Source organism: Symphalangus syndactylus, chromosome 5 (genome assembly GCF_028878055.3).
Source record: "Symphalangus syndactylus isolate Jambi chromosome 5, NHGRI_mSymSyn1-v2.1_pri, whole genome shotgun sequence".
In the NCBI taxonomy this organism is placed as follows: domain Eukaryota; kingdom Metazoa; phylum Chordata; class Mammalia; order Primates; family Hylobatidae; genus Symphalangus; species Symphalangus syndactylus.
In genome coordinates, this window is record NC_072427.2 from 45,594,070 (window position 1) to 45,618,751 (window position 24,682).

At 43.1% G+C, this 24,682-nt stretch overlaps 1 protein-coding gene and 1 long non-coding RNA gene across 5 annotated transcripts in view; one reads left to right on the forward strand and one right to left on the reverse strand.

Annotated features, from left to right (window-relative positions):
- Positions 1 to 24,682, forward strand: part of RORA (RAR related orphan receptor A) — a 740,258-nt gene that overhangs the window by 590,428 nt on the left and 125,148 nt on the right. The window lies entirely within an intron of this gene.
- LOC134736623 (uncharacterized) lies at positions 529 to 9,305 on the reverse strand. Its single transcript, XR_010120731.1, has 4 exons — positions 6,079 to 9,305; positions 5,781 to 5,901; positions 3,113 to 3,187; positions 529 to 2,433 (listed from the first exon to the last, which is right to left on the reverse strand). It is a non-coding gene; the product is annotated as an uncharacterized lncRNA (long non-coding RNA).

Below are 24,682 nucleotides of genomic sequence, written 5' to 3' on the forward strand. Positions count from 1 at the left end.
TGTTTCTACAAATGTCAAGAAAGTCCTTTCTGATTTTCTGTGTCATAGCATGAACCCCACCCTTTATAGACACAAGAGCTAACACTGCATCGTTTTCACCTAAGACCTAAAACTTTAAAGGCAAAGATTCTCTTTCTCCAATAATTTTAGACAGCCTTCTGGTATGTCATCTTGGCCACCTTTTAAGTTGAAAGAAATAAGAATAGTTAAAAGAACTTTAGAAAAAAAAGAAAGAAAAAAGAAAGAAAAGGACTAGGGATGGAGAAACTACTGATAAATGAATAGGCAAAGAGATCAGTAAAGTGCTGAAAGAAAACCCCAAAACATAATCTCGCATATGTAAAAAGAGTCTTGCATATGTGTCAATAGAATACATATATAAGCTGTGGGGAAAAAGTACTCAGTAAATTGTGCGTGATGATTTTTAGCCTATCAGAGAAAAATAAATTTTTTTCACGCCGTGTAACAAATTAAATCCTAGATAAATTAAAGAAATATTTTTGAAAAATTAATTAAATAACGAGAACATATTTCTGCATATTTATCTAGATACAGGCAGATTTTCTGTACTTTACAGTAATAGAAGAAATTACAGAATACAAAGGTCAATACATTGAAATATAGAGAAAAATAAAATTTTTATATGTCAAAAATGATCATAAACAACCAGCAAAAAGGACAAAAAGCAAACTGATAAGATGCATTTTTTCAAATATTAAGGCACAAAATTAATAACCTTAATGTATAATGTGTTTAATTAGCCTGTAAACAATTTTCAGCTTTACCAGTAAATACAAAGTATCAGAGGCCTAACAAGATAGCATGATTTTTAAATGACATTAATCAATTCAGTCAGTTTCAGAAAGACATTAATATACTGTTAATATAAATTGATACAGCTTTCTTGGTGATAGGTACTCTTTGATTTGGTAATCCTACTTCCAGTAGATTATTCTAAGGAAATAATTTAAAAAGTAAAGATTAATGCACACAAAAACCATGTTTATTTAATACTATTTATAATGGCTAAAATTCTAAACACTCTGAATGTCCTTTATTAGGAAAATTATTAATAAATTATAATATAGTTATATGATGGCAAATTATACTGCCATTAAAATAATATTTAAATAATTAATAAACACATGAGAAAATGTTTTTGATTGAACAAAAAGTAGTATGTGAAATTCTGTGCACGGAATGATTTTAGTTGTGAAGATTTTTAAAAGCATAGGAAAAAATAGAAAAAATACTGGCAAGAGCCCTCCCTGGATGTTAGTGGTGGTTGCATTTGGCTAATAAGATAATATGATGTGGTGATATTTTGTATGCTTCTTTTAACTTCTTTCTAACTTTCAAATTTTATACCAGGTATATATGTATTATTTTTAGAACCTTTTAAAAAATAAGAAAAATCAAACTGCAAAAACAAAAAACAGCCAATGGTAGGCATCCTTTTCCTTCAGAAATCTATGTCTTGTACTGGTTAGTAGGGATAATCAGATACTTCTAAGCCGAGAGTGGTACTATTACCTACTTTTAGTCAAGTTCACTCCAGAGGGCAGATTCCTAGACGATTTTGGGGGCGGGGGTTCGCTATTAAAAGTAATTGCAAAAACCACAATTACTTGTGCATCAACCTAATACTTTCTCTTCTTCCCCTTTCTCGGGTTTTAGTTTCCTCTTCTCTTTTATTCCTTCCTCCCACATTTGATGCAAGTAAAGGCCAGGGGAATGTAAGCATCACATCCCTACCTCTTTCTAAGAATAGAAAGATGGGATTGTTTTCACCTGTCTTCCAAGCCTGGGTGGACAGACAGAAGATGAAGAATATGGGTTTCTTGTTCAGGAAAGGGAAGAAGTGGTTTCTGTGGGATATGGGTGAACTTCTTTAGCTCTCATTCTTGTAGAAGTAAGGTTTCTAGATACGCATGGAACATTCTTCCTCAAGGAGTTCATTTGAGAATCAGACAGAGAGACTATTTAACCTGAAGAGAGCTTTTGGCTTTTTAAAACGGTAAGTCTTACAGACTCCATAACCACTACCACTGCTACCATCACAACCACAGAGAGAGCCAGATCTGAAAATACAGGAACTGATCTGAAAATACAGGAACTGAAAATTCAGTCAGTCAAATTTGGAGTTGATTTGGGCAGAGGATAGGAGATGAACAGGTTGAGGATATTTCTCCAGCCAAGACAAGAGTGCAGCATTTTTTTTAGTTGAAATTAAAAACAAAATGCAGAGTGTACTTTGTCCCACTAATTTACCCTAACGATCTTCAGCATGTCTCTGTTTCTAAGGAAATGGAGGGCCCAAGTCTCTGATTCATTTCCGGAATGCCACATAGCACCCTTGGATGAAAGCTCCTCTATCCAAGACGACTTTGGAAACGCCTTTTAAAGTGTTCTTTCCCTTTACATCTTGGAGTTCTATTTTAATGGCAGAAAGTATATTTTAATCAATAGAGGCAAATGCAATTAACATCTGAGTACACAGATTTTGAATATGTCTGGCAAGAAACACCTTAATAAAGATGACAACTTGACAACCTCCTACAGTTTATTACATAATTAATAGTGGCTATTTTTTAAATATCTAGAACCCAGGAACGAGGAAACTCTAGCTTTTAAAATCAAATTGTCTTTGCATTCAGTGCTCCCCCCTTTCTCCCTTCTCCACACCAAAAAAATCTAATTTATTCCAAAACACAGAATTCAGCAATATACTACCATCACCCTAAGGTTTAACATTCTTTCTGCCAAGAATAAGTTAAAACAGCACATTATCCTCAAATTTGGAGGTTAGGAAGAGAAATATATGGGAAGATATAACAGCTATCCTTAAATTGCAATTTGAGGGCCACCGTCATTTGCATTCTGCTTGCCCTGAGGCGGCACATCAATGTGCAGAGTCATGGTGGCGGCAGCCTGGCCTGGGTGACAGAAACCATTAAAGGGAAGCAGAGGGGCAGGCCATGCCCCGTGGGTTTCATTAGCTTACTCCTTGTGTAGGAGGCAAAAGGTATCTGCAGGGCTCTGGGCTTGCTAACCAAACCGTTAATCGCTTAGAAACAGCAAGAAGTTCACTAGTGAGATGTTTATCACATACCTGGAACAAGAGTTGACTTTCTGTGAAACATCATTCTGGAATGAAAGCCAAAATCTCTCTGCTATTCAGTTGAGGCTGAAAAAAACAATCACGTCAGAATTAGTAAGGCAAAAGACAAAGAGAAAGAAATGAAAACAAGCCGGTATTCAATAGGGCTGGGGGGAAAATTACCTGGGCTTCAGTAATTACAGAAGAGTTGAAGTTTTGAGAAGGTAAAATAGTGGGCCAGGCGCGGTGGCTCACGCCTGTAATCCGAGCACTTTGGAACACCAAGGCGGGCGGATCACGAGCTCAAGAGATTGAGACCAGCCTGGCCAACATGGTGAAACCCCGTCTCTACTAAAAATAGAAAAATTAGCCTGGCGTGGTGGCGGGTGCCTGTAGTCCCAGCTACTCAGGAGGCTGAGGCAGGAGAATCGCTTGAACCCGGAAGGGGGGAGGTTGCAGTGAGCCGAGATTGCGCCCCTGCACTCCAGCCTGGCAACAGAGCGAGACTCCGGCTCAAAAAAAAAGAAAAAGAAAAGTGGTAGCACTGCTTCTCTCAGAAAGACAAGTGTCTGGAATACCCAAGTGGCACTGAATGTCTCAGGTCACTGAGAGAGGCTGGACAGAGGACTGTGGGAAAGTGCAAGTACTTTTAAAGGACATCCCAAAAGTCCAGGTTGAAATGATTTTTAATGAGAATGGGCATGCTTTGTATCTTTTTTACGTATTCTGAAAGTAATAGACAATTACAATTATTTTAAAACCCCATCATTACAGAAAAACATAATATTAAAAAGACCCCACCCATTCCCTAACCCAGAGATTATCACTGTGAAAAGCTGGGGGTATTCTTCGTGTTTCTAAAGAATATACTAACATATATTTTAGTCTGTATATGTATATTTAATTCTTTGCTTCAACAAGCCTTCAAAAAGGATACTTAGTTTGCAACTTCACAGCCATGTGAAGAAGAAAAGAATTATTTAGGGATCATTGGTACATAATACCTTGCATCTGTCTGCAGCATATGAAATTGAGTTTCAACTCTATTTAAAGAAGAACCCTATTTAAAGGTAAAAATACCTTTATATACATTTCTCAGGTTGGAGGAAGATAAAAGAAACTACATATGAGATTTGGGCTGGGCAGTTTATTTTAATCATGGTTCCTTTTAATTACTCAGCAATTTCAGGCAGTCATCCACTTTCACACTATAGTTTTCCCTTGTATACAATGGGAAGAGGGATAGAAAATCTGAACTTGGGGACTTGGTCTCTGAGCACTGCTACCAACTACACCTGCCTTTTGGCAAATACCCAACTCTTCTCAGCTGAGGTCACACATTCTGCCAGCTCTCAGGAACCAGGAGGCTTAATTACCTGTATTTTCAAAGACCTCTGAACTCTCTTAGGAAGGGGGCTATTAAAGTTCAGCGTCACATTATCCAGTTGCTGAAGCATTCATTTTATAGAGGTAGGGAGGACAAGTTCAGAGATTGAGCTGTGCTCCAAAGGAAGTTTGGAAAAACGTTTTCTATATAAGTTAAAGAAATGCTTTGTGGTTTGAGAAAAATCACACTATACTTCCACACAAATAACATACATCTCAGAAATAAAATGCTTAAATTAAATATTAATTTAAGACCATCAAAATTCGAACTGGCACATGTTCACCTTCTCCTTCCTTTACTGCAAGGTGCTCTGCGGTTATCTGCTACCAGCACAAACCTGTGTAAAGTGCAGCATTGCTGCTGTCACTTTATAGGTGCTGCTGTGGCATGACCTGGTCTGCATGTTCTCAGATCTCAGAGCCAGCACCAGATTGTGATGAAGTTTCCACAAAAATGAGGGCAATCCATTGTAAAGTTGCCAACTTAATTTAAGAAATAAAGAAGAGTGCGTCCTTCCTACTCTTGGGGTATTGAAATGTTGCTTTCTTTTATGAATTAACGGTAATTGAAGATGGTAGCTGTGGGGTTTTTTTAAACACCCTTTTTTGATCAAATTTAAACTTGGCAACAGTATATTGATCTTCTCACAATTTCCCAATTTCCTTTTTCTTTTTGGATTTTACTGGCCTGCAAAATCCAGTTTCTGGAAAACATCAGTCTATGGCTAATTCTGTCCATATGGTAATAGAGAGAATGCAGATAATCACCATTTTTAGCTCAAAGTAGCAAATCCCTCCCCTCCCAAAACTTGTGCCTCAGCTAATGATAAGTAGGACACCCGATGCGTGTGAGTTGTATTTCTCCCTCCACCCTCTAATAGGAGTCCTAAAATTAAGCCACAGAAGGTCAGAAAAGAATGAAGCAAGGGGAAAAATAATAATAAATAAATAAACCAGCTGGTTAATGGACTCAGTGTCGATGAACAATGAATAAAAGTATGTCCTATCGTTATTTGGAATATACTAAAAAATTATTCATTGTGTATTTGAAATTCAAATTTAACTGGGAACTCTGCATTTTTTCTGGCCAACCTACACCTAAGTCTATCTGACCCTTTAGAAAATACATAGGTAGTGAGGCCGGGCGCAGTGGCTCATGCCTGTAATCCCAGCACTTTGGGAGGCCAAGGCGGGCAGAGCACGAGGTCAGGAGATCGAGACCATCCTGGCTAACATGGTGAAACCCCGTCTCTACTAAAAATAGAAAAACTTAGCCGGGTGTGGTGGCAGGTACCTGTAGTCCCAGCTACTTGGGAGGCTGAGGGAGGAGAATGGCATGAACCCAGGAGGCAGAGCTTGCAGTGAGCCGAGATGTGCCACTGCACTCCAGCCTGGACGACAGACTGAGACTCCATCTAAAAAAAAAAAAAAAAAAAAAAAAAAAAAAAAAGGCAGTGAAACATGAATTTAAGTAGCTACTACACATAAACAGTTATTAATAAAATACTCTTTTGGTTCTCTTGGGGCTTTCTAGTTTTCTTGTCTACATGTGAAATATTTAGATTATTGGGTTCTTATAAAACTATACCCACCTTCGGCTGGGTGCGGTGGCTTATGCTTGTAATCCCAGCACTTTGGGAGGCCGAGGCGGGCGGATCACGAGGTCAGGAGATCGAGACCACGGTGAAACCCCGTCTCTACTAAAATACAAAAAAATTAGCCGGGCGTGGTGGCGGGCGCCTGTAGTCCCAGCTACTCGGAGAGGCTGAGGCAGGAGAATGGCGTGAACCCGGGAGGCGGAGCTTGCAGTGAGCCGAGATTGCGCCACTGCACTCCAGCCTGGGCGACAGGGCGAGACTCCGTCTCAAAAAAAAAAAAAAAAAAAAGTATACCCACCTTCTATTAAACCCGGAGAAGAGTAAAGCGAGTTAACTTGCCCCCGGTTGGCTTACCTTGTAAAGGAGTTGATAGCCAGTGTTTACAAGCAGGCCCTGACAAATCGCCGCAGCAGCCCACCTGTGAGCTGGCTTTTCAGATGCTGCAGAGTAATTCCCTCTAACCCACACTGAAGCTCCAGGATCTGAAAGTTTGTGGGTGAGAAGTGAGGAAAGCCAGGATCCTGTGAGGTTGCCCTTAGCCGTACTGGGCATGTGGCCAGCACACATATTCTTTGCTTCTTGTTTTCCCCTCCGATGTTAAAACTAATACAAAGTTAAAAGTTCTACTTTTATTTTCAGTATTCTACCTGGCAAAGGTAGAGTTCCCCCACCTTACTGCAAAACAAAAGTAATAATAAAACTGTCAAGTAGTGCCAATAACCTCTCTGGTAATATTTGCAGGGAAATTACTTTCCATCTACAAAGTTGACACCTATTTTCTGTTAGGGAAATGAATTGATATGAGCTGGAGATTAGCAGGGAAGTAGGAGTCTGGGTCAGATACCTGGTGTGCATTTCATTAAAATGCCTAGGAATGTGGATGGTGTTTTTTCTTTTCCTTGACCACCTAAAGGTTGTTATAGAAGTAATATGAGGGGGAAAACTGCGAACAGTGCTTATGGGAGCAAAAATCAAAATGTGGAATCAGAGGCAGTTTTAGTGGTCAGTCAGTCACATAGCCCCAGATGGGCTGCTTAGGATTGGGAAAAGAAGCTGGGTTAGAAAGTCTCATGCTGCTGGCCAGGTGCGGTGGCTCACGCCTGTAATCCCACACTTTGGGAGGCCGAGGCGGGTGGATCACCTGAGGTCAGGAGATAGAGACCATCCTGGCCAACATGGTAAGACCCCATCTCTACTAAAAATACAAAAATTAGCTGGGTGTGGTGGTGGGCGCCTGTAATCCCAGCTGCTCGGGAGGCTGAGGCAGGAGAGTCGCTTGAACCCAGGAGCGGAGGAGGTTGCAGTGAGCCGAGATTGTGCCACTGTACTCCAGCTTAGTAACAGAGCGAGACTCCGTCTCAAAAAAAAAAAAAAAAAAAGAAAGTCTCATCCTGGCCCAAGTGCCATCTAGCAGTGTGACTTTGGGCAGTTTGTGTTGTCCTCTGCCCATCAGTTTCCTCCTTTGCAAATGAAGGGCTTGCACAGGCTAACACCTGGGCTCTCTTAGCCCTATATCTCTAAGGAGGTACAGAGGAGAAAGGAGTTCCTGAGCTGTATGTGAGACTCACCCACTTACCTGCTGGGACTTCAAAGGCTATATATTTGAAATAACAAAGACACAGTCCTTGGTTTCTTGGTCTGACCTTCAGAAACACAAGTGCAGCCATTCTTTTTGCCTTCCACTGCCCACCCCCACCTTGTCAGAAGATGGTTGGTTGGACCATGTGCTTGGTCCTCCCAGGAGCCTGGGGAGCTCCATTGCTAATGGTTCCCTTGGACGCTGTACACACAAGTCATTGTTGTCTTTCTTTTTCAACGCTGTTACTTAGGTTGGATGAAAAACAGCAGAGTTCAGCCATCGTGATTATTTATACGGGCATACAAAGACAAGACACTCCATTCTTTTTGTTACTAAATCGTACTCTGGAGTCTCAGAGTTTCTTTGCCGTATGCTTTCCGAGGCTTTTCCCACTGTGCTGGTTCTAGACAGAATCTGTGTAAAAGACTGCCCTTTTGGTCAGCAGTTCACAATGAACTTGGATGGGAAAATATATACTTTCCAAATCAGGGAATGTATATCCTGATTCTGTCCTTTGCATCAGTGTAGAACTCATGGTGGAAAAGATCGAAGATTTCTATGGGGTTCTTTCCATCCTGAGCCCTGAAGCTCGTTATCTCATTTTTCTAGGTTTCCTCATGTGATGGCTGTCCTTTTTTTTATAACCCAATAGCCAAATCATAGGTCTTCCATTTTATCTTTGTCATTCAGGAGTATTCACCAGAGTTCCCTTTTTCTTCTTGGGCTTGTGACAACACCATGGAAGTTAAGCTGGGTTCCACCCTTGCCTGCCAACAGCTTTTGTGTTACTTTCATTCATGGAATACATTCTCAGTGTTGACTTATGTAGACACTCCTATAGCCCTTGACCCTCCCTTGACCTCAGTTATTCCTATTCCCCCCATCTTTGTCCTGTGAATGCTGGCTGGCCTTTCCAAGACGGAAAATCACTGGATGACCCGTACATCTGTGCAGCCCACACCTAGTACATTTCTGGCCTTTGCCCAAATTATGCCACCCCATTTGGTATGACCTGACACCATTGTGATCAGTCTGATGACCTGGCAGCATCCCATCTGCCTACCCAGTTCACTCTTGCTCCATTTCAGTGCCTCTTACAGCAACTCCTCACGTATCTTCTTGTCACTGTCTCATGCATTCTCAGTCTCAGCCAACATCAGCCCATTCATTGATTCAGCAAGATAATTTGAGAACCACTATGTGCTCTGCCAGAGTGAATAACAAAATGCAGTACTTGCCCTCAAGGAGCTTAGACTCTAATGAGAAAGACGGACAATAAAGAATAAACAGTCAGCCAGGAGCGGTGGCTCACACCTGTAATTCCAGCACTTTGGGAGGCCGAGGTGGGCAGATCATGAGGTCCAGAGATGGAGATCATTCTGGCCAACATGGCAAAACCCCGTACCTACTAAAAATACAAAAATTAGCTGGGCATGGTGGTGCATGCCTGTAGTCCCAGCTACTTGGGAGGCTGAGGCAGGAGAATCGCTTGAACCCGGGAGGCGGAGATTGCAGTGAGCTGGGATCACAGCACTGCACTCCAGCCTGGCAACAGAGCAAGACTCTGTTTCAAAAAAAAAAAAGAATAAACAATCAATCCTTATAAACATTTAGAAAGCTATGAAGAAAACAATCGGGGTGCTGTGAGACAGAGTGACAGGTCGAGCCTATCTTGGATAGTGTAGGTCTGCAGAGGTCACATTTAAGCCAAGGCCTCAAGAATAAGAAGCCTGCCAGCCATGAGAGAAGAGGGGTAGAAATACCTCTGGGCTTCAGGCTCAGCATGTGAGCAGACCTAGCTCAGGGAAAAGCTCCTTGTGCTTGAGAACTAAAAAGGGCCTCTCTAAACCCACCCCCTTTCCAGACACCTCTTTCACACAGATGCTGACTTCACCTGCTCATTCTGATTAATTCATCTCCTGAGCTGCAATAGGTCATTCTCTGGGTTCTCCTTACTTGACATTTGGGTGCATACTGTCTTTTATTATTCAGCTGTGTGGAAGATCTTTACAGGACTTGAGTTCCTTTCTTCACCTCTCCAAGGGCATCAGTCAGGCTTCTATTTATATAGAAGATGCTGAAGAAATATTGAATTCTATTCAGTCCACTAAACATTAATTAAATGCCTGATCTGTGCTTGGTGGTACATGCTGGGTATTTAATTCAGTGCTGGTGTTTAAAAATAACCAAGCCTGGCAAGATGACAAGACCCTGTCTGTGTTTTAAAAATGTAAAAATTAGCTGGGTGCAGTAAACATACCTGTGGTCCTAGCTACTTCGGAGGCTGAGGCAGGAGGATCCCTTGAGCCCAGGAAGTTTGAGGCAGCAGCGATTTATGACGGTGCCACAGCACTGCAGCCTGGGTGACAAAGCAAGACCCCATCTCCAAAAGAATAAATAAATAAAATAAACAAACCCCAGTCTAACCATGAGAAAAACATCACACAAACCCAGATATTCTACAACACTGCTGACCAGTACTCCTCAAAACTGGCAAGATCGTCAAAAACAAGGAAAGTTCGAGAAACTGTCACAGACCAGAGGAGGCAAAGGAGACATGACAGCTAAACATAATGTGAGATCGGATGGGATCCTGCAACAGGAACAGGACACCGGGTAAAAACTAGTGAAATCAACTGCGAAATAAACACTAACATACCAATGTTGATTCCTTAGTTGTAACAAACATACCATAGTAAAGCAATATGTTAACCAGATAATAAAGTATACAGGAACTGTCTGTACTATTTTTACAACTTTCTGTAACTCTAAAACTATCCTAAAATAGTTTATTTAAATTAAGAAATAAATAAATAATTAAGACATGTTCCCTGCTCTCTGTAAGCTTATACTCCAGGAGAGGAAACACACATCTAAACAAATATTTGCAACTCAGTATGATAAGGGTAACAATAGAAATGTATGCCAAGTACAAAAGTAGTCCATATGAAGGCATGATTATCTCAAATTTAGAGAAGAAACCACTGAGGAGGGCAATGCCTGGAGCTGGGTTTTGAGGGATTAATAAGTGTTTGAAGAATGTGAAAGACACTTGGAAAAGGTTAATTTGAGCCTAGGGAAGGGCATTTGACAAAGCATGGAATTTTTTCAAACTATTTGGTATTGAAAGAAGAGAAGAAAGAAAAGAAAAGAGAGGAGCCCAGCTTTGGAATTTAGTCAACAATTATGGGAGAATTGTAAGTAACCTCATTCTTTGTGGCTGGGATTCCACTGCCCATGGCAGCAGATTCACAGGGCCTCTGAGCATTATCCCCCAGACTCCTCCCCATCATTCTCCACCCAGCTGTTGGAGCCATCTGTTTGATCACCTTGGACTCCATAGTACACTGGGGCAAGGCACAGCCCCAGTTTCTGGAGGCAGATGGATAACCAGGAAAAGGCATGAATGAGGGGACCCCAGGAGACAGTGACTTAGAGACTGAGGCAACAGTGCCGTGGTCGGTCACGGGTCATTGTCTTTGAACTGGACAGGCCAGAATGTCTGCCACACCCACACCTGCAGGTGAAGGAGCCAGAAGGTAAGAGCCACTGAGAGCAAGTTCTTTGCTCTGCTGATCACTGTGTACCCTCCCCCCACCACCCACAACCCAATGTCTGGCTTAAAGTCAGTTCTCCAAGAATATCTGACGAGTGAAGGAAAAGACGAAGTCCATGAGGACTGTTACCCTTCAGCCCCAGAGGAATGAATCAAAATGGGAACCCGAGGTGGGATGCCCAAGCCAAAGGTCAGGAGGTGACCAGTGAAGTGGCTGGCCTCCAGCAGAAGGATGATCTCTCCTGTCCTCTCTTGGGGAAATCTGAACAGGAGGAGGCAGGTAGGCAGCAGCTGAAGCACAGAGATTTTAGGTGGAGAAGGTCATGAATCCCTCTGTAGAAGCTGCTGTTATAAGGAAGCAAAGTCTATGAATGAGCCCAATGGTGGTGAGTGAGTCAGTCAGTCAGTATCCGAACTGAGAGGCGAACATCCAGGGAAAGGCAGTAACCTTAAGACAGAGAAACTGTTCTGCCCACGAGAGGGACAGCAAGAGAGCAGCAGATTTTCCTGATCCTGTTTCTGTGGGGCTCACCCACTCTATGGTGACAGTGACCTCTACAAGCCTAAATGTCCTATAAAGTGGGGGTAATTACAGCGACAGCCTCATGGGTTTATGATGGGGTTGAAAGGAGATAATCCATGCAAAGCACTGAGCACCATGCTGGGCAGCTAAGTAGTTCATCAATGATATTTTTGAGGCTGTTGTTTTATAATTCTTATTAAATTCCATGAGAACATGGCTACTCGTATTACTCCATGTGCATTCTTGCAAGAATCATCCTTTAGTTTGGTGAGTCTTCATTCCTTGCAACAACAAAACCCGAATTTCAAAATGATCCCTGGTCAGAGTTGCAGGAACTATGAAATATGTTTGACACAGCCCAGTGGAGGCCCTAATCCCTAGGGATCATTTTCCCTGTCAGTCCCAAGAGGGGAATTCCCTGTATGCTCAGATAGATGTTTGACAGTGACTGGTACAGCTTGCGGGCTTCCTGGTTTGGGGAGGTTGAGCTCAAACAGACACCAGGCTACCCACCCTGGGTTGAACTGTGGGGAACTAGAGAAGTCAGAGGCAGGGAAATAGTCGTGAGCTAACACAGGCTGAGCATTCCTGGTGTCCCTTTGGGCTCCCTGAGGCAGCAGGGTGCTGAGAAGCCTGTCCCTGCTGAGGAAGGAAGAACATGGGAGCTCTGAAGACACAGCTAACTTGTCAACCCCCATCCCTAGAAAATGTTACAAAGCTCATATTTTCACTTTGTTGTTTAATCAATGGTTTCATACACCATCAGCATTAATTTGTTTTCTGAATAGGACACATAGGTACATGATACAATATTCAAAAGGTACGAAAGGATATAAAGTTAGAGGTGTAAGCTCTATGCCTTAGCCACAGTTACCAATTTCTTATGCAGCCTTCCGAAAATCCATTCTATGAATATGTTAGCATGATGAATTCAAACATACATATTCAAATATATCTGTTTGTACACACTGTTCTGCATCTTGATTTTTTCAATTCACACCACATCTTTAGAGATAATTCCATTGCAATTTTGTACAGAATTTCCTTGTTCTTTTTAGCAACTGTATGATATTCCATTTTAATGATACACCAGACGTTATTTAATCCCTTACTAATAAATTTTTAATTTGTTTTCAGGCTTTGCAAATACAAACAAAGCTACAATGAATATCCTCAAACATGAACCATTTTGTACATATGCAAATAGAGGTACAGGATAAATTCTTAGATGCGGAATAGTAGGACAATGGTAAATGCATTTATAATATTATTGGACATTGCAAAGTGGTCCTTCATGGAGACTTTGCCAGTTTGTGTGGCCACCAATAATGTATGTGAGTGCCTGTTGCCCTACAACCTCACCAAACATAATGAATAAGTTTTTTACTTAACAAAAGAAAACAAAAAAGATTTGTTTTTGTGGCAAATATAAACATGGACAAAAGCCTTTTTTTCTGTTTTTTTTTTGTTTGTTTTTTTTTTCTGAAGCCCAGTCTGTGTCTTTCTGTATGTCTCTCTCTCTTAAGTACATGCACACCCACAATCCCTTGCCCTCTCTGCATTGGAGCTTGGTTGAAAAGCTTTAATGTAATTATTTCTTTTCCACATTGTAGCAGGTTTTAGTGTTTGGTGGTTTTAATTTGCAAACGAAGAAAAGTAGTTCTTGGGCAAGTGTTTTCACTAAGCCCTACATTTCCCAATGTAGAGGGTCTTTAAAGCTTTCCAGAAGCGATTGCTGCTCTCAATATGCCAGGGCCCATTTCTTGGTTAATTTTTCCAAAGCCTTGATAATACTGAGGGGAATGATACTGGGTTTGCTAATGCTCAGTATTTACAGAGCTTCTTTGTCTGAGATCTCAAAGCACTTGACAGCATTAAATCATTGTTCCCTTGGCCCTCTCAAAAGCATCTTTGAACACAGATGGATGTTACACAGAAATGAAAGCTGTGCTTTCTATCTAGATTGCCTGAAAGGTGACCAGGAAGAAAATACCAACTGATCAACATAGTTTCTAGCCACAGTAGCATGTCCCTTTATTTACCTCAAACAATTTACCTTTTGTAGATACATTTCCAATGAATAATTGTGTGTGTGTGTGTGTGTGTGTGTGTGTGTGTGTATACGGCAAATATATATATGCAGCAAATGGAAGAGGACCTCTTCCATACATGTGGTAATGAGGTTCAATTATATCAGGAGGTCGTGTCCCTGGATTCAAAGGAAGATATGCTAAGGTCTTTAGGCCTCTTGACTCTCTATGGTCTAAGTCTCTGCTAGTCTTTTCTATCAGGTAAAATGTATAACTATAACCAAACATTGCTTCCAGTGGCCCAGGAAAAGAAAGGAGGAAGAAAGGACAGGAAGAAGAGAGGGATGTACAGAAAAAAAGAAAGAAGGAAAGGGGGAAAAAATAAAAACCTTAATTCAGATCTGATGTTTCTTTCCAGTGTTGAACAGTACCTTATAAATAGAAAGCGCAGGCCGGGCGCGGTGGCTCACGCTTGTAATCCCAGCACTTTGGGAGGCCGAGGCGGGCGGATCACGAGGTCAGGAGATCGAGACCACAGTGAAACCCCGTCTCTACTAAAAATACAAAAAATTAGCCGGGCGTGGTGGCGGGCGCCTGTAGTCCCAGCTACTCGGAGAGGCTGAGGCAGGAGAATGGCGTGAACCCGGGAGGCGGAGCTTGCAGTGAGCCGAGATTGCGCCATTGCACTCCAGCCTGGGCGATAGAGCGAGACTCCGTCTCAAAAAAAGAAAAAAAAAAAAAAAAAGAAAGCGCAGCCTGGCCTCATGCATAACGTTTGTTTGATTCCACCAGTGAGTAATTGTCCTATAGAGTATTTCTGTAGTCACCCCACCATAGGCCTCCCCACCCTTTCCCACCCCCTTCTCTCCACCCGCTCCATATCCTACACATACCATACACAGAATTTCAACCTTCGAGCAAGAATTTTAGTGGGAAAATGTTGGCAAATATTATCTCATATTTCAGATACAGAAAGCAAGTCACAGAGAAGCTATAACTTATTTAGTGATAAAGATTCTATGTTAGGCACACGTATCTCAAACTGCATCTCCTGGGTCAAAAATGATCAACCAATAGTTTTGATTTTAAAAAATTATTTAATACATAAATAACACTGAACATCAAAATAAAAGTAAACGTTACTGTGGTCCTGCCACCCCAACTAATCAGACTGCTTTCATCCCCCTCTGTATCCTTTGTCCATATTCACATAAAGTGGTAACCAGAGCCTACAGCAATATAATGTTATGGCCAAGAGCCTGGCTCTGGAGCCAGGCCACTTGTGCTTATATCCAATTCCCCCATTGACTAGCTGGGCCTTAGTTCCCTTGTCTGTTAAATGGGAACATTAGCAGAGCCTACCTCATGGTGCTTTCATGGGGGAATCAATGAGATGTTCATGTTAAGTAGTTAGCCAAGTGCCTAGGGTATAGTCAGCCCTTGGTAAATATTAGCTGCTGCTGTTATTATTTTTAATTTTTGCTTTCTGCTTTTAAAAATGTATCATAAGCAAGTGCAATAGAATTGTTGTTGCTGATAGATCCCAAATCCTTGCTAAGCTGACTGCCCCCTCCTGGGCATTACTAAAGAATTTTGAATATTTTAGACTGACCCCTCTCTACATTCCTGGGGGTCCCTACACTGCAGAGAGGCAAGCAACATCTTTTGGGCCCTCCTCTTTCGGGGACTTTGCAGAGCACACCTGTGGTGGGCTTCACTGCTATCCTGGCTCTTTTACACTGTAAATTTCAAGGTTTCAGGGAAAAAAGAAGGGAGTGAATAAGTGAGGCGGGACACACGGAAGACACGGCATTCCTCAGGGCTTCCAGGGTCTCACTGGGCAGCTGCAACCTTGCAGCAATCAAAGATTATGTCCTGGCTGGGCGTAGTGGCTCATGCCTGTAATCCCAGCACTTTGGGAGACTGAGGCAGGTGGATCACCTGAGGTCAGGAGTTCGAGACCAGCCTGGCCAATATGGTGAAACCCCATCTCTACTAAAAAATACAAAAATTAGCCAGGTGTGGTGGTGCATGCCTGTAGTCCCAGCTACTCAGGAGGCTGAGATGGGAGAATCACCTGAGCCCAGGAGGTGGAGGTTGCGGTTAGCCGAGATTTTGCCACTGCACCCTAGCCTGGGTGATAGAGCGAGACTCCATCTCAAAAAATAATTGTTTTAAAATTATGTCCTGAGTATTGCCGATCCTTTTCAGAATGATGGTAATAAAAGGCATTGGCATCCTGGTATTTTATTTCTTTTCATTTGTTTGAGACAGGGTCTGGTTCATCACCCAGGCTGGAGTTCAGTGATGCAGTCTTGTCTCCCCTCAACCTCTGCCTCACTGCAACCTCCACCTCCCAGGCTCAGGTGATTCTCCCATCTCAGCCTCCTGAGTAGCTGGGACCACAGGCACACACCACCATGCCCAGCTAATTTTTGTATTTTTAGTAAAGATGGGGTTTCACACGTTCCCCAGACTGGTCTCAAATTCCTGAGCTCAAGCGATCCGCCCACCTCAGCCTCCCAAAGTGCTGGGATTACAGGTGTGAGCCACCATGCCCAGCCTGCATCTTGGTATTTTAGAAACTGATTTAGTATCTTTTGTATTTTATACATTTTTTGTTAACATTTTGTGTTAGTATAATTTCAAACTTACAGAAAAGTTGCAAGTGTAGCATAACTAACTCCCACACACCCTTTATCCAGATTCACTAATTATTAACATTGCGTTCTACTTGCTTTATCATTCTCATCCCCATTTATAAATACTGTTATATATACTATTATAGAGGGAGTATACACATACTATGGGTACTACATGGAGGGAACATTCCACTTTCTTTTGTTTTTTGTTTTTTGAGTCACAGTTTCACTCCTGTTGCCCCGGCTGGAGTGCAATGGTGCAACCTCGGCTCACCACGACCTCCGACTCCCGGATTCAAGCAATTCTCCTGCTTCAGCCTCCCGAGTAGCTGGGATTACAGGTGCCCGCCACCACACCCGGCTAATTTTCGTATTTTTAGTAGAGATGAGGTTTCACCGTATTGGCCAGGCTGGTCTCGAACTCCTGACCTCAGGTGATCGGCTTGCCTCGGCCTCCCAAAGTGCTGGGATTACAGGTGTGAGTTACCGAGCCCGGCCCCCACCCTTTACTCTTTTTCAGTGTAGATTTCCTAGGAACATGGTCTTTCTCTTCCATGACCACAGTACAGTGATCATAATCAGGGAATGTAACATTGATACAATACTGTTCTCCAACCCCACAATCTGTTTTTGTATTTTTAAAGCCTCGCTTAAAAAGCAGGTGTGGGACAAAGATGATAAATGTACATCACAGCCTAATTAGGCCACTTGTTCACCTGGTGACCTCCCCACTGGAGTCATTCTTCAAAGCCCAGCTCTAACAAGGCACCCCTGCAAGCCTGTGCAGGCTGCTGTCCCCACCTGGCAGAAATAATTCTCTGCCAGGCAGCTCTCTGTGTGTGCCCCGGTTATAGCCCTTCATGTCATATAGCAACAATTTACTCTCTGGCTCCGCAGTGGACTATGAGCTTCTCTGGGTTTCCAGGGCCTAGTTGGGTAGCTGACAGATAATTGGTGCTTAGGAGATGTTTGTTAAAAAATGGATGGGCAAATAGACAAATGGAAACCTCTGGTGGGTTGAACTTGATAAAGAGGTTTTTTCTTAAAAAAAAAAAATCTATTCGATGAAAGTTCAGAGATATACAATACAGTGGGTGAAATTATAAGTTCTTCTTAGGAACATCTTAGGGCAAGGAAGACATTGTGTATGGGATATTGGCTCATGCCTCACTGCCACTCCCTCAAACTTTTGTCTCCTCCCTCCACGCCAAAGCATAGTAACTGCTGAAAGAATACAGTTATGCGCAGGAAGCATGTATAGACTAGACTCCCCGAAGAGCCGGTGCCTGTGAGCATAAGAAACGCAGCCCGGGATTGCAGCACTTGGCAGCCCTGGGCTTTCCATCATTCCTGCCACGTTCGCACGCAGTAACTTTCCGTGCGGCTCTGAGCTGCTAGTGGGAGGTGGAGCTCCAGGCTGTTCCCCTCTCCCCAGCAGCCACCAGCGCCAGGGTGCCGGGCAACTGTGCCTTGGACTAACCAGAAAAGCCACACATCCCAGACCTGGGAGCACTCCAGCTAAACGAGTTTGTGGCAGAACCTGGTAACTTCCAGAGCCTTTGAACTGGAGTGTGGAGCTTACTGCTTTCCCAAACACTTCTCCTGGAAGGTACCGTCACCAGCCAGTCCCTTGGTCCCAGCCGCTGCTCCCTCCCTCCCGGGTCCATGCTGGTGCAAGTGTCACAAAACAGACAGTAGTTGAGTTCAGCCTTTATTGAGCAGCTACTCTGTGGCAGGTACTATGCTAGATTTAGACATTACCATGTCACTTAATTTTTATTTTCATTTAAAAATATATAGCATTTGCTGCATGCCAGACACTGTTCTAACCACTTTACACATGAGAACTCATTTGATCCTCATGATGGCCTATGAAGTAGGTTCTAATATGATTTCAATTTTTTGGATGTGGAAACTGAAGCACAGAGAGATTAAGTCACTTAAGGGATGAGATGGGGTCCCTGTCCTTATTTAAGCTAATACCATGATGTCTTTTTCCCTTTCACATTTTCTATGTTATTTTCACTTACTTTCCATTTGATGGTTATCTCAAAACTATTATTCAGATCCATCTATAAATATGCATTAATACTTCCTACGCACCAGATATCCTGGGACCCCAAAGAAGTCTAAAGTAGAATCCTCATTCTAAAAACAACAGAGTTTGGTTAGGGTAACGAAGCATCTATACTTTAGCTACAAAAGGAGATAGCGAGAGATGCTGACCACGGGACCTTCAGGAGTTGAAGGGACAGGAAGAATCTTAGGGGCAGGAATGATTGGGGAAGGCATCAGAGAAGGTGGATGGAGCTCTTGGAAAATTGAATAAATGAACAGAGAGAATCAGCCTCGTAGACTACGGCTGTCTGTCCACTGAGGCCTGCAAAAGCAGGCAAAGATACGGTATACCTTCTGCAGAAAGTGCCTCCAACAATGCCCGTGGCTCTGGATCTTAAAAGCATAAAGCCCTGAAATCTTGAGTGGTTTGGTGGACCTGACAGCTCCTGAGCCACAGTGAAGTGGTCAGGATGGATGATCCTTGTGCGATAATACATTATGACTCATTATGATAAAGTGGCGATATGGAAAATGTGGGGACCAACTTGTAGGCAGAATTCCCGCTTGTATGCAGACAGATTTCAATGCTATGAGATGAGGGGAAGGAGGGAAGCAGCTAATGTGTTTAGTGTTACAGGATTACTACTAAATTTCTCAGTTGACTTACATGTTATGATATTCTCATGCAATAAAATTTTAGAAGATTTTAGGAAACAAAGCAAAACAAAATTTCCTTAGCCCTGATGATTGTGAACTGACGTAAAAGGCATCATCATGATACATCATCTGTGAATATGGGTTGCCATATTTGTAGCCCCGAGATAGTTTGTCCCTAAATTGTTCAAATGCAGCTGAGATGGCTGCTAACAGTGCATAAAACTAAATTGAATCCTCAATAATAGGAGGAGTCAGAACTTGTCTTTGTCTCCAAAGAAAGATGATCTATTGAAGAATGTGTGTCAATTTTTGTAGTCATTTTGTTACCACGATCATGCTTTAACTCGAAGAAAGCACCACTGAATCCTGGAGTGCACTTTACATTATGAAACATTACAGTAAGCAGTTTATGTCCAACATGATTGCAATTAGAGCTTAGTGAAGCACAAGAAGGGACAATCCATGTAGGATGCATTCGTGTAACTGTGTTTGCCAGGAACAAGTTTTAACCTTTTGTACAGCTGTTGAGGGAAAGGTGCCAGTATTCCCTGTGAGAATACCTGTCAAGTTTGCATTTGAACAGGGAACACCTAGTTTATGTTTTTGAAGACCACTCCCTTTTTAAGCTGAGCACCTTTGGGCATGTGTCAGCAGGAGGTGTTAAGGCAGATGGGAAAAACAAATGCATGCGCTTCAAACCCAGCAGATTAGCAAGATTTGGAGAAATGGCAAGGCAGGAAAAGTTACAAAGAAATCGCCTATTCCCGTAACATAGAAATGTTGGAAAGTGACATTCGGAGAGTGAGAAGGGGATTATCTTTAAGAGGTAAAACTCAAAAGAAAGATGACTTTCTCCTATCCTGAAATGAGAAAATACATTCATTTTTCTTTTTGTCATCAAAGTATAAAGAACATGTGACCTATGTATCCTGCCTCTTATAAAGCTCCTGGAGAATAAATACTGTTTTTTTAAGTTGTGTTCACATAATTTATAGTGAGTTGAAATTTGGTAGGGGCAACTATAACGTGAAGTAGGTATCCTGCCTCCTAATATTTTAATCCAGTCATCCAACATTTGACACATTTTTGGGGCACTGCTGTGTGCCAGGTGCCTGGGGTGCAATACTGAACACAAAGGACAGGCTTCAAGATGTGCGTGTAAGGGATCTGTGTCACCACCTGCTACATGTATCTGTAGGGGCTGTGTGGGTAGGCAGGGGTCAGAGCGGAGAGCAATGTAGCGGAGGTTGCCCTTGGCTTGGCCAAAGTTGATTGAGTCTTGAATGCTGGTACCCAAACATTACTCCGTCACTGTTTCTGAGGATGGTGTTACTGTCAGATTCTTAGAGTCCCCAGTCACCTCTGCCCCACCTCCAGGAACACAAGAGGAGAAAACGAGCCAAGCTAAGTGTTACTGGCCAAGAAAAGAAAGATACGGGTAACTATTAAAAGAACATCTGTTTAACACCTTACCTGTGGCCTGTAGTAGTCTATTCCTATCTGATAATTAAAAATTGCCCTCGGTTACAAGCCCCATTCACTTCTCTATGACTTCTTAGTTTTAAGAACTGGAGTTTGGCTTGCCAAGAGTACAGCAAACTTCTAGAGCACTTCTTATCCCTGGCTGCCTCTCTATCTTTCCCCCATACCCACAGCAACACCCTGACATAGCCAGGCCCAGCCTCTGGAACAGTCCTGCCCAAACTTGGACTTAGCAACTGCTTTCAAGAACTGGATGAACTGAGGCTTCCTTCCTACCATAGGGCAAATCTGCCCGTCACCAGGTTTGAAGTTCTTAATGAAGACCAGGCTGTGAAGAAGCTCACAGTTTTAGGTTTCTCTCTCTCTCTCTCTCTCTCTCTCTCTCTCTCTGTGTGTGTGTGTGTGTGTGTGTGTGTGTGTATTTTTTCTTTACTCTTTCTTTCTTCCTGATTAATATAGCTCATCATCCACTGTGCTATGAATCTGTAACACGCATTGAAATTGACCAATGACAGTTCTGCAGGCAGTCCCTCCGGGGGAGTCTATGGATAGGTTGTTCTCCAAGAGGAATTCTCACTGTCACGTTCTGCCTCTTGCGCATTTGCTTCCTCAGACCTTGCTGCCTTCAAAACTCAGTACAGAGTTCACCCTTTGGTCCTGTGTTTCTGTGGTAAAAATAGGGCCCCCAAATTTCAATGGACCAGGTATGATTTCTTTGCCTCAATTAGTGGACAAGCACTTATTGAAGACTGGGGCTGGGTTCTCTCCCTTGTACAGATGATTGATTGATTCAACAAATATGAGCAATAAAATGGCACCTACTGTATACCAGGCACCGTGATGGGTTCTCTGACGATAACACTGAGCCAGACAGATACACTCCCTGTCCTACTGTGCTCACTAGTAAAGAATACATATCATCATGTCACCCCTGCCTCTGATAAGTTGTGCTAGGATAGACAGGAGAGAAAGCTTGGGGCTACTGTGTTGTTGTGGGCTTTTTTTGTTTCATTGATTTCAGAAGCAATTCTATATTGTGCAAGTCTTCCCCCAAATGCACTGTCTTTTATATGAATCTTGCCCGTCACAGTAAAAGCATGTACATCAAGTCTTCTTCAATGTATTTTGTCTGAGAACTCAACCTGTTACTTACAGAGGTAGGTGTGGGGCTGGTCTGAGAACAAGGGGGGTTTTGAGGACCAGGGGGTTTCCTACAGCCTTTCCCCTGACTCAGGAAACCTTGCAGCTAGTTGAGCTGAACCTGGATGTACCTTAACCACAGAACGCAGGTATGATCAGTCTTATTTGTGCGACGCACAAGATTACTCAGGGGAAATCAGTTCATTTGTACCTGAGAAACTTTCTTTCCTAAGCGCTTTTCCTAAAATGCAGTTCTGACATGTTTGGGGTCTGTTTCGGTTCCAAGATCAGAATTTCTTAAACCCCGTGACCCCTGGAATTCTTCACAACTTCCCCCAAACACCCCTCTGCTGCTCTTCCCAGCTCTTGTTTCTTTCTGAGCCTTCACAAGGACTCAAGGAATATTTTCTAACTTTTGGTTCACAACAGATACCAGTAAAACAACAAACAAATCAAAATTTCTCAATCCTCACCAACCAACGACAGCCCTCGTGCAACTGGGAGGTTGCCTGGCAGGTGTGGGAGACGAGATTTTAATAGACAACAAGGTGAGAGATGAGAGGGCAGACGCATGCGCTGGCATTAGTCTCATACACACTGAAGACGCGTCATAGCACCACCCTGAGCACACACACCCTTATGGGATTTGATCAACACTTTTATCAAATTGTTTAACACTGCCAATTCACATGTCCCCTAATTTACCTTGCTCTCGGTTGATCCCCAAACCACAAATACATATGTGTGCCTAAGTTTGTGCATGCATACATTAAACAGGACATAAAGTGTTTTATGCGTGTGAGTGTATATATGTGGACAAAATTTGAGGGTTTTTTTTTTTTGAGACGGAGTCTCACTCTGTCGCCCAGGCTGGAGTGCAGTGGCCCAATCTCGGCTCACTGCAAGCTCTGCCTCCCGGGTTCACGCCATTCTCCTGCCTCAGCCTCTCCGAGTAGCTGGGACTACAGGCGCCCGCCACCACGCCCGGCTAATTTTTTTGTATTTTTAGTAGAGACGGGGTTTCATCGTGGTCTCGATCTCCTGACCTCGTGATCCGCCCGCCTCGGCCTCCCAAAGTGCTGGGATTACAAGCGTGAGCCACCGCGCCCGGCCAATTTGAGTTATTTTATAATGCTCTTCACACTGAGTTTTGTAAGAGTCCAATAGAGGTGCATTTGCTTCTCCTGGAGCAATGGCACTTTTTAGAGGAACTAAATTCAGCACCCCCCAAATGAGACATGCTCATAACAATAATGCTTATAGGTTGCTCACATGTGAAGAGCTGGGACACATGGGTGAATGGAGAGTGAGAAAACAGAGTTATTTTCGAAGCAGCCCTCTCAACCTCCATCCACAGAACTCCATGCAGCTAAGGGGTTTCAGGCGGCAGGGCCTCGTCAGTCATTCCTTGCTCGTTAACAAAAGGACTTGTCATCTGAAGAACTGGTTGCCATGTGTTGATTGTTAGGAGTTCAGGACAAACAGGTTTCAGCAGCGCGCAAAGGTTTTTTGGCGAACAGAAAACATAAACAACTTCCTTATGAGCTGGGCTGGCAGGGAGCAGCTTCCCCGGACCTGGGCTATCGTGAGCTCACATTCTTCCTCCGCCCACTGAAGATTGCTCCCTGTTGGTTTTGCTGGGTAAACTCAAATCCCATTATCAGCCTTCTCCTCCCTGGCTGCTGCTGGAGCTCCCGGTACAGAGTTACCTGCTTAGCAAGCTCCCGATAAGTCCTCGGAGGCCCCATCTCATGAGACTTTGGGGCGAATCTTCCCTCCCCTTCTCATTTTACACTTGTTGCAAGGTGAGGGTTAGAGATACCGGCTGGGGTGTTATTCTTTCCTATTACTGGTTTCCCAGATAAGATAGGCAAACCTTCAGGACTTAGAAGCAGTCGATCTCAGGGCTCAGTGGAGAACAGAAGCCACCCAGTGCCCCTTTATCTATATCCCCTGACCCCAAGTGTGGTCAGCATGGGCTATTACAGGATTCGAAATACAGGAATCAGAGCCATCAGCTCTGCCAAGTGCACCAGCACTAAGATGAAGAAACACGAGAGAGCATTAGGACTTGGGTGGCTGTGGATAGTGGCAGCTGATCCACCACCAGGTTCTAGGAAGCAGAAAGGGGGCTGTGTGTGTGTGTGTGGGGGGGGGGGGCGGGGGGGCTGTGTGTGGGGTGGCGCTGTTCTGTTTTCCCTGACCACTCTTTAACCTATAGCTCCCTGAGCAGGCTGTTCTGGTCTCGACTTGAGCACATAAACTGGGATGGAGCCACAGCCAAGAACTTTATTAATTTAAGGGAGTTCTTCTCTTTTCTGCTCCCTGCATTGAGAAAAGGTGCGTTATTTGAGAGCTTGCTATGCTCCAGGCGGTTTATATGTATGTAAGCATGTCAGTGTCTGTCTGCATGTGCATGTGTATAATCTCATTTAAACCTTATGATAACTATAAATATTAAGTATCCTATTTCTTGAGAAAACTGAGTTTTAGATGTTAAGCCATTTGCCCAGCACACATGGCTAGTGGGTGGCAGACACGGGCTTGAACCTTATTCTGTCAAGCCCTGAAGACCTTGTTCTTTCTCCTGTGCCATGCTGCCCCCTCCCCACAAAGGTTCATAGAACCAATGCAGAAGCCATGTCTTTATAAGCCAGATTGTCCGTAAACTGCATTCCAAACTCTTGAATGCTTTTCTTGGGACCTTCTCATCAATGTGCCCTGTGAATGCCTCTTTTCCTCAAAAATACACAGAAACACTCCAAAAGAATCAACCTTAATGTTCTTTCCTACACAACTAGAACCTTCCAGAGGTTGCATTTGTACTGATTTGCCTGGCTGCTCCAATTTTTTTATTTCCATTTAGGGTCTACTATCTCCAGGTCTGCTCCCCTCAGCTGATGGCCCATGCTCCAAAATTGTCCTTCCTTC